General features: G+C 39.2%; 1 long non-coding RNA gene across 2 annotated transcripts in view; it reads right to left on the bottom strand.

Moving 5' to 3' along the window:
• Positions 1–12093, bottom strand: part of LOC149871560 (uncharacterized) — a 298900-nt gene that overhangs the window by 117166 nt on the left and 169641 nt on the right. For both annotated transcript variants that reach the window (XR_016440266.1, XR_016440267.1), the window contains exon 4: positions 5988–6046. This is a non-coding gene — a long non-coding RNA (uncharacterized LOC149871560). The remainder of the gene's footprint in view (positions 1–5987; positions 6047–12093) is intronic.

Here is a 12093-nt window from a genome sequence, read left to right as displayed (position 1 = left end):
GTACAGCTAGGCTGGACTTTCCCCATCAGAATGATTTTTCAATAGAAAATTTGCTTTCTCAAAAACCTAACTATTCCAAAGGAAAATTTCAATTGTTCTGGAAAAGTTTATTTTTTCCAGTCAAATACTTTTCCCACTCCTGCAGCTTCTCCATATCTCAGCAGCCAGCACTGCTAGGATCCCTGGGTCTTTGGCAGGTAGTTATGGAACCAGGGCAACCAAAGTGTCTGGGCTCTTTGGCTCCCTCAGATGGGCATCATGCGAGCCAGAAGTCCCAGCAACATACTTCATTTTAGGAATACTGAAATACGTTTCCAAAACAAAATAGCATTGGTTTATTTTTGCAAAACTGAGTTTTCAAAAGTTCCATTTTTTCATAGAATTGATATTGCATTGCCTACTATGTTCTCTGCCTAAGCAACTAGGAGACACAGTAAACTAAATGTTTATAAAAATAGGTCTCTCTAGATCTGATTGTACCTACTCTGCATATATATGTATTGAACCAGAGGGTGCATTGGGGGAGGAAAAGCAAATGCTTTTTATTAAAGGAGATGCTGTTCCCCTTGGGACAGAGGCATTAGGTGTTCTGCAGAGGGTCAGTGCACTTGACCCCTATAGGATCCCAGGGCTCACACTAAATCCAGGCTCCAACCCAGTCAATTTCTAAGATCTATATGTTATACTTGTCCTCCTGCCTTGCCCATAGCCCCCTGTCATAAGTCTGTCTCTGTCTACTCATGAAAGCATGAAATACTTAATAAAAATTACCAGTGTCCTGCCACTAACTAACATGTTACAGCAGTCAGCTTGGTGGTATATGGAACAGATAAGTTTTTATACCACGTTCTGAAGCTCATAAAACTCATACTTCAAGGAACCAACAGAAAAACTATGTTCTTAGGTTTCAATACTGAAATTAATGGGAGCCTTGGCACTATCTTATATAATTTGGTTGGGCCTACAAGCAGTTCCTAGGGGCAAGTCTTCAGAGTTGCATCTGTTGAATTGGCCGCAAGAGTGATGGAGCCAATCATAACTACCACAAAAAAAAAAGATATAGGCAAAGCAGAAAATAGCTGGGTCCCAAGTCATATAGGGTCTCATAGTTTTAGATAAAGACCCAGTGTAAGAAAAGCACAGCATGCTAACTTCATGTGCTTAAAATGAATAGCACCAGTAGCATAACTAAGGCAGGGCAACTGGGGCAGATACCTCGGACACTGCCTTGGAGTGGGGATGGAAAAATAAAAGTTAATGTCAGAGCTGCACAATTACAATGGCAGCCAGCAGCAACTTCATGTCACCACTACTCCCGTATGTCCTGCTGCCCAGGGTGCCCTACTGCCTTGTTATGCACTTTTGAGGACTCAACCATCCTTACAGACACTAAACATAAACCACTTAAAAATCCTAAATTCTGGATTTAGAAAAGTGACTTCTGACTTTAGGTACCCAGTTCAAGACACATGTTAAGGAGGACTGATCTGTAAAAAATGCTGAGCATGTGCAATCAGGCCCTGCCTTTCAGGTTCAAGAATGTGGGCACCTTAGTCAACAAAAAACTCTTAAAAATGTAACTGTAACTAAGGTTTGTGGGGCCAAATTGTTTCCCTTTGAAAGCCAAGTCAAGGCATAAAATGTTCAAGGATGTCCCCATGGGACAAGATCATCAGAAATAATTTGACATATTTCCATGCTCTTCAAGATAAAACTATAACAAAAAGGAGTGTTGGCCTTCTGCTATACACTACAATAAACATGGTAATAGTTTAATCCATATATTTATTTTTAGCCGGTTCTTTTCTGGTATGATGGGGGGTTTGTTACAATGTCCCTCCTTCTGGCTTTCAACTATAGAATAGGTTTCCTACTTATTTTTTTTTATCTCTAGTAGCACTGACACTCTGTCTAACTATGAGTAGCATTATCAGAGGAATAATCAATGTCTGCTGAAACTCTTGGGACCCAGACAAATAAAACCTAAATAGCTTTACTCAGAGACTCTTGCCCATAGTTTAGAATAAATGCTTGCATTTGGAAATAGAGCGTATATCTTGTAAATCTTGCCTGTAATTCTCTGTCATGTGGAGAGAACTTTATTTTAAGCAATGAATCAGAAAGTGAAAGACCAGAGAACTGGAAGAGAGGGGGGGAAAAAACCGAGTAATGATGGGAAAAAAAAGCGAGCATTAGAATTAAAGGCAATCATGTAGAAAAATCCCTGACAACTCTAGTAGGCTGTGGGAGAAGAGATCCATAGGCACAAAAACAGAAAGAAATAAAAGCAAAGCCTTTGTAAAGATCAGTGGAAATGAAAGGAGGGAACTGGAGCTAGATATATGCACTAAGCCTTACCTGTTATTTCAGGATGGCAAAGCCAAACTACTCTTTGAAAACAGACTATGAATAATGTTCTATGCAACACTGCTTTGTAGTCATGATTCCTGACCTGTTTGACTCTAGAGATGAGCCTAAATCAAAATCTCTCCAATCTGTTTCCCTCATGGAGAGAAAAATTGTGACCTCCAAGCATCAGAAACAACCACAATAAAATAAAGAGTCAGAGGTTTTATTTCTCTTAAAATCTATCACAGCTGATTAGTTATTCTGGTGTTTAAGTGCAGTGCATTGAAGCATGTATGCATGTATGAGGAGTCCCAACATTCTAGCAATCACTAGGAATGCGATTTCTTCTTATAGAAAGCAGCATGCACTAGCAATAAAACAAAACTATATTTGAGGAAGAGATATAAAGAGTGCAAGTAGTATTATCAAATCCTTGTTTGTGCCAATTATGTCTTACTCTGGAAGGGGTGTGACAGGGGAAGGAGGCCAACACCACCCTAGGGGAAGGTTTGGAAATGCTTTCCAAACCTCTAGACTAGAGACAGAAGTTGCACATAAACTGGTATAAGTGATTAGAAACCAGTTCAAATCTGTAACACAACAAAAGTTCCGTGCACATAATCCACTTTTAAAATGACTGAAACCACTTTAAGATAAACCTGGATGGATATATCATCAGATTTAACTGATTTAGGTTAAATCAGTTTATTGAACTTCTGTCCCAGGTCACCTCTAGGTTCAAGTCAACTCACAGTCCCCCAGCATCCCGGGATACTTTGCACCTGCCTTGCACATCCCCCATCACAGGGTGGGCAGGATAGCCTTGGCCCAAGCTGACTGCTTCTGCTGAGCATGGATGTGTTCTCTAGCACCCCCTAGCTTCTGTCCTGGACAACTGCAGACATGTGGCTGCATTTTCAGAATCTAAACTGAATGTCTGTTCACTTGCTGATTAGTTCAATCTGTGCAGGTTAGACTAACCTGTGAAGATTGAAACAATTCAGCCTCAGGCTTTTTTGATTGTCTGTATGCAGCCCTACAGAGTTCTGAGGCATATCTAGAAACATCATCCTAAGTATCCGGCCTAATGCTCACCTCTACTTATTGCATCCTCCTCCTCCACCCACTTTGAAGCCCAGATACAAGAAAACTAAAAGGAATGCATGCAATAAAAAGAACAAAAATATTTTTCTATGATCTTCTCAGAAGCCAACTCCAGACCTTGAAAGGACAAAGTCAGGACCAAGGGCAGGGAGTATCAGTAAATATAGTGCTGTAAAAGGTTTTTTACCATACTGCACTGTATGCAGAGAAACAAACAATTTACCAGTAATACCATTCTTCTAGCAGTAATTGACACCTTGTGGAAACTGCTGAAAAGAAATCCCTTTACAAGCCAATAAGTCTTATATTTCCCTCCCCCCACCCCATTTATTTTTGTTTATTTTGCTGAGGGATTTTGCATGGAAATTAGATTTTGCTTCTTAGGAATTCATTTATTCCCACTGCGGCTGCTGCTGCTGTCCTACCTCCAGTCATAATCCTCTGCTTGTTACACTTCATTTCTGCATCAGTGGATTATACTGGGTGGCAACAATAAAACAGGAACAGAGTAAGGTTTAAATTAAGATTCTGTTTTCAGGCTGGCATCCAGATACTGTTTCACATCTGTATTCCTTCCCAAAAAGTTTTCTAATGCACCTAACGTCATCTGGTCTACTATAATCTGAAGTGTTTTTTTAAGACAGTTCCTGCCAATCATAGAAATTACTTGACCATTTGATGATGTGGACAAAAGCAAATAAAAAGGAAAATGAAATGGGGTTTGTGTGGTATGGAGGAGATATTTATATTAAATTTCTCTCTTGCCCTGTTATTTCTCTTTTGTAATCTTTATGTCTTTCCAGTGATAGCTGCTTTTTGTTCCCATGTCTTACTACTAGTGACTCAGTTAAAACCACACTATGAAATGATGAAAAACTTAAACTAGAAAAGCAAGGCAATTTCTACTGGTGAGAATTTTCAACTTGTGAAAGAATCACACAAGGGAAGTCACAAAATGGTCCGTTGGTGGACAGACTTAACAGTAGACAGGACAAAGCACTAAATGTAAGAGTCCCCAATATTGTGTTTAAAAAAAAACTCTCCATAAAGAATTCAAAAATAGTATTTTGGGGGCATATGTAGTACTTCCCAGGATACACAGTGTGCTATGACTTATCACTGACATGCATTTGGGGTGATTCACATGGTACACTCCTGGTTTCATTTGAAAGGCTGTGGTGTTACGAAAATGCTGAGTTTGGCTGTGAGGAGTCAGATTATCAGTATGTACCAGAGTCCACTTCTATGGAGACAAGCTGCAGGACTGAGACCTTGAAAGACTATTATTGTTGATATTGTAATTACTCAGTCATTGCAACACAATGGATACAGGCTGTTAAATAGATGCATTTAATCCTTTAAATAAATGTTGTTATTGCATTTTGCTTCCCTTTATATCATACAAGATACTATGACAGACATCAATCTAAATAAATAAGTACATTTATCTGACAGAGACTTAGATCACTTCTGAGAGCCTGAAACATACTTTATAAGTAAAAAACTAATAAAATATCAATGCAGTTCATTTTTGCCACTACTTAGAATCTGTAAAAAGTACCAACGTGAACCAAACGCCCTTGATAACTTTAAGACTCAGAAATAGTGGTAAAAATGTACGTAAGCTATAGGCCAAGCCATACAAAGACCCACAGGGAATGAACGCTGTCAAAATCAGCACTGTATTGTAGTGACAACATCATTTTTCTTTTTAATTTCTGTTCTCTGTGAGTTTGGTCTGTGAGCAAAGGCAGGTTACACTTTTACTCAAAAGTCGCATGTAAACAGAAACATATCTGGTTGCCATGAACATCTGCCCTGGATTGCCTGGCATTTCTGATGCTCCAACTGCCACCCAGCGCAACCAGTTAACAGAGTGAATCCCTACAGTGACCTTGCCTTGCAGGCCATACTGGCCCAGCACTGTGAGCTTGCACTTGAGATTACATGGAAAAGGTAGCATAACAGACAGTCACCTATGCTGGTAAAGGCTGTCCTGAAGCTTGGCAGTAGGGCTCAGTCCTTCACCCACTCACTTGCACCAGAGTGGCCAGCTGGGGTCACCTGACCCTCCAGTTCCTCCATATAAAACCCTGCCCCAGAACAGGAAGTGTCTGGGCAGCAGGACTCAACCTGATCTCAGAGTGTCTTGCTGTTCCCTCCAGCTTGTGCTCTGAGTCGGCTCCCTACTTGATCTCCTGGCTTCTTGACATGGCTTACTCTCTGAGTCCACTCCCTGCATGGTCTCCCTCCCCCAGCTTCCTTACTTGATTTATTCCTAAACCTAGTTCTTGGATTGACCTCCTGCCTTCCTGACTCAGCTTGTCCCTGAAATCTGCTCATCCCTCTTGTCCCTGGTTGGCACCTTGATCCCCGAGTGGCCCCACACCTGGCTGCCCACAACTCAGCATGACGGAGGGTTGCCACAGTGGTCTGTAAAGAGGTTTCCCCTTGCACGCAGTTGAACACTGTCAACCAAACTTGAGCTTATGTTCATTTTCAGCATTGGCAGGGGGCACTGGGCTGCCACTTACCATTTGCAGACAAGGGTTGAGTCCTTTATGCATTGCTCCTCAGCCAGTTCTGCAAAACCCTAGTCAACAGTAGCAATAGCATACAGATTATTAGTAACTATATTATAACTACATAGCTACTCAATAATGTATACAGTAAAAAGAGCATATTATAGCAATACTAGTACCTCCTTCAGTGCAAGCTGCTTTCCACTAGCAATGCAACACACCACCATCTGTCTTTGCTGAATATGAGTGCTAGCCTGAGAGTTTAAGAGATTTTTCTATATTTTTTTTCCCCACAGTAAAGCCACAGAAAATATTTGAATTTTATTTTTTCAACATGTACTCAGAAACTGAATGAGGCAACAGTGTATACTGTAAAATCATTCAATGGTGTCAAAACTGTTTTAAATATCTCCCACATGGTACTTTCAGAAGGTGTGATCATTATAAAGCTATTTTGTAAATACTCAGCATTTTCCATTCTGCTCTGTAGCCAACCAGCTGGACCACAATCTTTTAAGTATGTTCTACTTCTTTGAACAAGTATAGTATAAATGTTTCTTCTCTCCTGTCTGCAAAGAGCAAACAAGAGTCTGCCATACCACATTTCAGTACTACTGAGGAATGATTTCAGATATGTTTAAATGAATTAAAGATTAACTGAATAACAGTATGAGATACTGGTTGTTGTTGACTATCAAAGTCTTATGGGTAGCACTAACCTTTCTAACTTATCCTGTTCCCACTAAATCAGTAGAAGTTTATAGCAGTTTGCTACTCCTGAAGCTAGGCCATAAGTCCTTTGTTTGCAGTGTTTGTGGTCAGCATCACATTTACATTAATCAAATGGTTTCAGTATCTTATTTTATAGCCAGTACCCTAACATATAAAAGCAATTACAGCAAAGGGTGGCCTGGCCATCCATAACATCAAATGCATGAATGCAAGTTATGATTATGGAGGACTCTGCTATAAAGCAGATGATGTTTCAAAACCAACAAGCTGAGATCTCAGCTTTGAATACTCCAAAAAACCTTCCTAAACTAAGCAAGTATTGGAAGACTAGGTGTTCATTGTCTATATACAACTCTTTTGTACTTTGGGACAAATTATAGAGCACTTTGTAAAACTTCAACCATGTAAGACCTCAGTGTAGTTCTTTACCTACAATAATCACCTCTTATTTTTAGAACAGGAAACACATTTATACCACCTAATGCTTCCTTTTAGATTGGCAGCTCTATGGATTCTCATTATGCTTCTGTACAGCACTTGATATAATAGGGTCCAACTGGGCCATGGAATTTAGGTGCTACTGGAACATATGTTTTAAATAAATACTGCCAGCTTCTGATTTCAGAAACTACAGAATCATTACACCTAATCTGTCTGGTATATTTACTCTGTTTACACAACAGGTATATGAGACAACGCAGTTTTTTTTTATTATTATTATATGTAAAACATGCCACCGATAAGTATTCAGAAAAGCATTAAAATAAGTGTTCTTCAAACTAGTAACTTCATGTATAGCCAACTGTGTAGCATCTACTCCATTTTTCAGGTTCCCAAAATGTATAAACTCATAACTGTAATATATGTGCAGATAAAAATACAGATCAAGATGTTTATATGGAAGAAAGAGCCATATAAAAATCAGCATGTAGGCAGGGTTTCTAACAATGAAGACATAATCCTGACTTCTGCTTACTTCACAGGACTAGCAGCACAGGAGACTGAAATCCCTTACAAAATTAGCAGGCAAAAAGGCAAGCAGAAAAAACCTTGTTATTGTCAGGATGGACAGCTGTTTTAATTGTTCCTGTTATAGCATTTGCTACTTTTCTTCTTTTTGCCATTACAAATTGTCCCTAAGAGCAAATAATTTTTACAGATTTGTTCATTATTTGATGACTATTTTGGGCTAACAAATTATAGTCTCTAAATGGCTTGTGAGCAGCTCATTGTGGGAATTCATCTAAGAATCAAATATTTGCTGTTCAAGCTGTGTGACTGACTAGTAACCAAAGTGGCATAGTAGTTTTAGTGTTCCCTAAGCTAACTTACAGAAAACAGGAGGAATTCTGAAGCATATCTTCAACTGAGGTCTGTAAATGCTACTTCAATAATAATTACAGCACTAAAAATAGTTGTCATCGCTAAGACATTTTCTGAGGGAGGTGAACACAGCGCAATCAGGGGTTTTAGGGTTTGATTCAGCAAAGCACTTAAATATATACTTAAACTGATGATGGCAGTTAACTAAGACCCAAAATTCAGCAAAATGTTTAAGCAAAATTTAAGCTGAAATCTTTGGTAAAGGAATTTATAAATACTGAGAGAGGATTTTAGAATGCATATTTTGGCATTTTAAAACCAAATTCATTATGGCTTTATTGACAAGCACTCTAGCATTAATCACTCAACAAACCAATTAGTAACAAAAAAAAAAGTCAGCCTGCTACAAGCTTCAACAGGTGCCAACTACAACAGGAAAAAAATCTGAGGGTGACTATTTATTCATGTAGCTTCACCCTCACTTTTCTTCCCATTGTAATTAGCATCACAGTCCTTTTCTGACGGCCGTATCTTGAAGCAACTAGGAAAACTTGCATATTCAAATGCTATGTGAGCTACACTGGTAGGAGCTGTAATTCCTGCTGGGTTACTGAAGGCAGACAGGTCCACAGTTAGAGACTAGATGAAAAACAGGTTACTGATCCTCCAGGTTCAGGAGGGGGTGAATTTAAGCAATCACCAACAGACTTGCCTTGTAAAAATAAAAAAATCAAGTTATAGAAGTACAGGAAAGCAGACAACAGGTGTGCCAAAGAAAGAGACCCAGACTTGGCAGAAATGACAAATCTTGGTGAAAGCCATCAGGGACTGTGGGTTTCTGTTTAAGTAGCTTTTGGTACGTTAGAACACGAACTGAAAAAACAGAAGTTGTTCAGGTGATGAAAGGAGTGGACCGAAATAGTCCTGAAGTCTTTTGAATTAAACAATGTTGATGGCCAGGGGCCAACAAAACAAATATTTAAAAATCATAACCAAGATAAATTATATTCAAGAAGCAAGCATCTCAAGGAGCAAGAATTAATACTTAATGTTAATTCTTAATTCCAAAGCAGAAAAATCGCTTATAGTGGGAGCCAATTAATAGTCAAGTATTCAAAGTTGCAAAGCATTCTTCAGCTGGAGATGTCACAGCAGTTTGCAGAGGAAAGTAATTCCCATTTAGCAATGACAAAACAGACAGAGGTGAAACGAGGTTGCCCAAGATCACACAGCAAGTCACTTGCAGAGCTTCGATATAGTCCTGATCTCCTCATTCCCTGTATGGTGTCCTGTCTCCAGGACACTTTTTCCTCTATAAATTTCCTGCACTTATTATTTGCATAGCAGCTTTTTCAGGTTCCTCTCCATTCTTTCATCATGTTTCATCTTTACAGATTCTATCTATTGTGCCAATATTCTGCTCTGGTTTGAGTTGGTGAAATCCCCATGATGTCAATGGGGCAACATGGACTGTAGATCAGCGCAGTCAGTTTTTCCATTATTGGTCTTCATGTCCTACAAGCACTCTTTACAATGCCTCTGTCAACTTACATGAAAACTGCACACAAATGAGGTAATTATGCTTAGCCAAATCACCACAGCAAACTATGAGGGACTAAATTAATGTTTTGCCTAAAGCTGTCAGAAGTGCCAAGTTTTCCCGTTATTACACAATTCATATGTTGTGTAGGGCAACAGAATAAAATAGAAAGCCATGAATTGCAAAAAGCCAGCTGAGAGCAAAAGACACACATATCTATAGTGTATGCATCATGCAGGAACACAGAGTAAAGCTGCTACCTATCCAAAATATCAAACATCGGCTTATAATTGTGCCTAACAGTAGGAAAAATTTGAAGCATAAACAATTTTTTAAAATAACGAAATAAAGATTAGTTACCACGGAGACGTCATCAGTTGCCTTGGGGTTTAAGGGAAGACAATTAGCCTACAGGATAGCTTTCAAACACTTTTGTTCCAACCTTTTAGAGTTTTAGTAATGCAGTGATCTGCTGAAATAATTATTCTTGCTCTGCATTTTCCCAGCCAATATATTTTACTGCATACTTAAAATTAAGTGATTATAGATGAAAACCTTTCCATTCAAATATTTTAAATTGAATTTATAAAAGGCAAGCCTTAAGCTTTGATTTCTTTATGGTAGACGCAAAAAAGCCAACTACTTGTTACAGGAAACACTTCAATTCACTTGTATTTCTCCAACCCTTTCCATTTTTGCACACATGCACATTTTTCTCTTTTATAAAGCTGTCCTTGGAAGAAAAAAAATGTTTCACAGCTTGATTCACGTGTTATATGCAAAATTGTTCTCTGCTAATGTTCAGTTTGCAAATGACAATCCTCATTCAAAAGACAACAGAAGTACCCATTGTGTAAATGTGTTTGCAGCTACAAAACCTAGTCTTTTTCTTCCTTTAAAATAAAAGGCCTATCTAGGATTTATGAAATGTAATCAGGGCTAGAGACAGAAATTACACATTAACCAGTATAAATGATCAGAAACCAATTCAAGTCCGTAATGCAACAGAAGTTCAACGCACATAAACCTCTTTCAAAATAAAAAGGAAAAAGGACAGAGGGAGAGGACACTGTTGAGACAGGCAAAAAATGCATAGATTAGAGAACTAAGAATAAACATTTTGAGGGATATTGGAGCTAACAGCTGCAGGTAACAACTAGTCCAGGTAATGGGATGAGAATCCATAGGCTTTGCTGAGACCATGTGTAACACAATCCAGACTCTGGGCCTAGGGACAGAAATTACAGAGAGACCGGTATAAGTGGTTGGAAACTGGTTCAAAACTGTAACACAGTAAAAGTTCAATGCACATCAACTGCTTTCAAAATGGCTGAAACAAGTTTAAGATAAACCTGGATGGATGTAGTATCAGACTTAACTGATTTAGGTTAAATTAGTTTACTGAACTTCTGTCCCAGATCCCCCCCATGTTCAAGTTAACTCTACAGTCCCTCAGCATCCCAGGATGCTTTGCATCTCCTCTGCAAACCCCAGCTCCCCCTCCCCTTTAAAGGGTGGCCAGCTTATTCTTGGCCCAGGCTGTCTCCTCCAGCTGAACAGGGAGGTGTGCTCTAGCACTCCCCAGATTCTGGCCTGGGCCACTGCAAGCATGGGGCTGCATTTCTGGAATCACAAATGAGTGTCTGTTCACTTGCTTATTAGTATAAGCTGTATAGATTGAACCAACTTGCAAAGATTGAATCCATTCAGCCTCAGACTTTTTGACTTTCTGAATTTAGCCCTCGTGTTTAATCTAATGACATTGATAGCACTACTTACGTGCTTCATTGGGCACATGCTTTCCTTGAAGTTATGCTTATAACTAAGCGTTTTTTTTCTTTGCTGAATTAGGACCCTCTTGTCTCAAATACCAAGAATAATGTTATCCATATGTTCAAAGTACAGACCAATTTTCAGTGTGTAAACCACATCCTTTGGTTTTGCCTATTCTTCATTTAAAAAAAAAAAAAAATTTAAAAAACTACAGCAGGGGTCAGATTCTCACCTCCACTCTAGCCCCTTTCTAATGGATAAAAAAAAAAAAAAAACAGCATCGAAAAGGATTTAGCTGGGGAACAACAATGCAGGCACAGGAACAGAGGAATTCACTTCTTCAGGCTACCACCTAAGGACTCTCTCACAAACTTGGCATAGAGATTATGCTCGGATGTGCTTTGGAGATGCTTCTGCCCACAGTGGGACTGAAGAAGGCTGCCATAACTTCCCATTTAGTAAAAACTGGATGAATGTGCCATGCCACTAGTCTGCTGCATCCTATGTACTTCTGAGACAACTGAGCCTTGAAAGTGTCTAGTTGCTGTTAGTAGGTGCATGATTGATCTCAGATTGCCTGATGTCTTCCCCTTGAAAAGCAACGTGGCTGTCCAGTATCTCTAGTCCCTGCAACCAGTCTCTGAGACACGGCAGTCAATTACATACATACTCTCAGAGTTCTGCTGGGGTTGAGAACACTGCATTTGCCAATTTAACCTCTTTGGCTTACAGTGGTGTGACCATTGTAAC

This window comes from Crocodylus siamensis, chromosome 2, assembly GCF_052110815.1.
Source record: "Crocodylus siamensis isolate JL-2025a chromosome 2, ASM5211081v1, whole genome shotgun sequence".
NCBI classification, from domain to species: Eukaryota; Metazoa; Chordata; order Crocodylia; family Crocodylidae; genus Crocodylus; species Crocodylus siamensis.
The sequence above is the reverse complement of the archived record's forward strand: the minus strand, read 5'-3'. Positions and strand labels throughout refer to the sequence as shown.